The sequence below is a fragment of the Phytophthora infestans genome, genomic scaffold (genome assembly GCF_000142945.1).
Source record: "Phytophthora infestans T30-4 supercont1.6 genomic scaffold, whole genome shotgun sequence".
NCBI lineage: Eukaryota > Oomycota > Peronosporomycetes > Peronosporales > Peronosporaceae > Phytophthora > Phytophthora infestans.
This window is the reverse complement of record NW_003303753.1, coordinates 2,464,068-2,466,632: the sequence shown is the minus strand read 5'-3', so window position 1 is coordinate 2,466,632 and position 2,565 is coordinate 2,464,068.

Here is a 2,565-nt window from a genome sequence, read left to right as displayed (position 1 = left end):
ATGATGTGAAGGATCTGACACCTGACAAGAAGTTAATGCTGTTGCGTACAGCATCACGTGCGTCTGGCTGTATATATGGCGGCTGTCGTATTTCATGTTGCTTGTCGTGATCCACAGTGTCACGTACGACGTAAAGAATCTGGCACACGACAACAAGTCAAATGCTGTTGAGTACAGAGCCACAAGCTCTCCCCTTGGCCGACGTGTTACAGCCCTCAGCTCACGGTCCGACGGGTCCAAATTACCTTGCACCGCTGTGGACCAAGCAGCTGTACATGGAATTCCAGACGCCGCATCGCGCTGTTGCCTCTTGGGTACGTCAAAGCTGTTGCCTCATCCCTGTTGAGTGGTTGCCCAGGTCTGTTCGATACCGTCCAGCCCTTCAGGTCATGTCAGTAGTATGCGCAGGGTGTCCGAAAACGACCCAGCCCCTCACGGGGCTCACACAGTTCTGAAAATGCTCTAAAACTGTCTATTATGACGCTATGCTATCTAATTGTACAGGCGCGGGGCTCACTCATGCTCTTAAAGTGCTTTTTATTGTCTTGATCTCTTGTTCTTGAGCTGTCCTTGCACTTGGTCTTGGGCTCCTTGCTCTTGTGAGACCGACTGCTGCATTCCTTTCCGTCCCGCCAGAAGTGCTCTCGCAAAGTGTGTTTTGATGTGGGAGCTCACACTTTAAGAGCACCTCTGTATTGCGAGACTGTAACGACGCTTCCGCATGTGGCTGAAACTTCGGTTTCGCCATTTGGCAGCACGCGCCACTCGCTTTTGGAGCGTGGACACTCGCGGTGGGTCTAGGACCCCTAGGCGCGTGCATGGTGGAAGACGCTCCCAGTCACAACCACCCCAACCTGATTGCTATCGCTACCAACTGCTATACCACTTTGGAGTCTCGGGGCAAGCCTCAGACTCTATCCTGAGAGGTCTCTCTTGAATATAAAGTAGGGCAAGGAGCCCCACGCCCGTGCATACATTCATATACATCTAAAACTACCCTGCTGCTATTATACAGCCAGCGCACCTTGTCCTCTTCGCGCCGTCGCTCAAAAATCCAATTTTGTGCTTTGAATGAAAAGTGAGTCAAAAAATATTGCCCAATCAGGGCGCGAGTTAATTGCGTCACGCTTTTGGATGTATTTGTAATTTTGGCATAGTTAGGTCGAGTCAGAAAGATAGGCGCGGTCGGTAAGATGGGACGAAACTGTATTAGACAGGCCGAGTGTAGCCATGCGAAAAAGTAGGTAAAAGCAGCAAGAAAGGAACCGGACGGACTTATTGACAGACGGACGGACAGACACGCTGCAAGGTTAAGAGGCGGGAAACTAGCGCTCTGGGCGCCCGCTCCGCGGATGCTAGGGCATGGTTGGTTGGTGTAGAGAAGGTTGGCCGCCTCCGCTGCGCTGTGGCGGATTAAAGAACATTTCAAAATCAAAGCTAAATGTATTATACGTATTACGTGCCCTTCCAAGTCCGCGTTCCAAAGATCTCCCTGTACACAATATTGTTGGCGTGTACGTTCCCGTCCTCATCGATGGCCTCTGGATCTACAGCAATCTTGATCGCCTTCCTCGAAGTCACTCTCGACAACGCCACATAAAGCTGCCCATGCGCGAAGACCGGTGATTCCAGGTATATACCCACGTGGTGGATCGATTGTCCTTGGGCCTTGTTGATAGTCATGGCAAACGCTGGAACCACGGGGAACTGCTTACGCTTGAGTTTGAACGGGAACTCTTTGTCATCGTCCTCACTATAGAAGACGATCCGAGGAATGAACACCTTCTTACCCTTGAACGGCCCGGACATAATGCTGGCCTCAATGCTTCTCTCGCGCAGTGACACAACCCGAAGCCGCGTTCTGTTGCAAAGTCCTGCGTCGCTGTTCAGGTTTTAATCATGATGATAGGTGTTCCAACCTTCAGAACAATCCTGTGCGGAGGGATACCGGAGAAGGTAAGAGAGTTTAAGAACTCCTGCTCAAACATATTTGCATCCGCGACCCCTTCGACGCTGTCCACCGAGAGATACTCCTTCGTTTCACCCGACAGCCGTTCCGCAACCATGTCGTTGATACGCCGAACACTTGCACTTGTGGGGCTAGTATGGCTCGCTCAACGAAGTATTCATCAGGTAAATTCTCAGTATCGACGCCCGTGTACACCGCATCTATGAGTGCGTTGACGTTGCGGACTCGTTGGTCTTCTTCAACTTCGTCCAAGTCTCGCTCGTGTTCCTCGTCCGCCGGAGGGAGTAACCTGAAACATGGGGGAGGCTCCATATCCGCGTATTCTTCATCAGAGGTCATTTGTTGTACCCGTCGTTCTGAGATTATACACATGTCGCGTGGGAGGCATATATCGCCATCACCGATCTCATGGTTGACGCAAACGCTCCCATAAGGGAGAAGACTCGAAGCAAGCTTGAATCGTCTCCGCACGCGTAGCATCGTTCAGTACAGGTAGAATTTGGCGGTGATCACCGCTGAACACCATTACCTTTCCGCCGAACGGCTCCAGCTCGTTCTTCATGATATCCCGAAGCGACCTGTCAACAGCCTCAAAG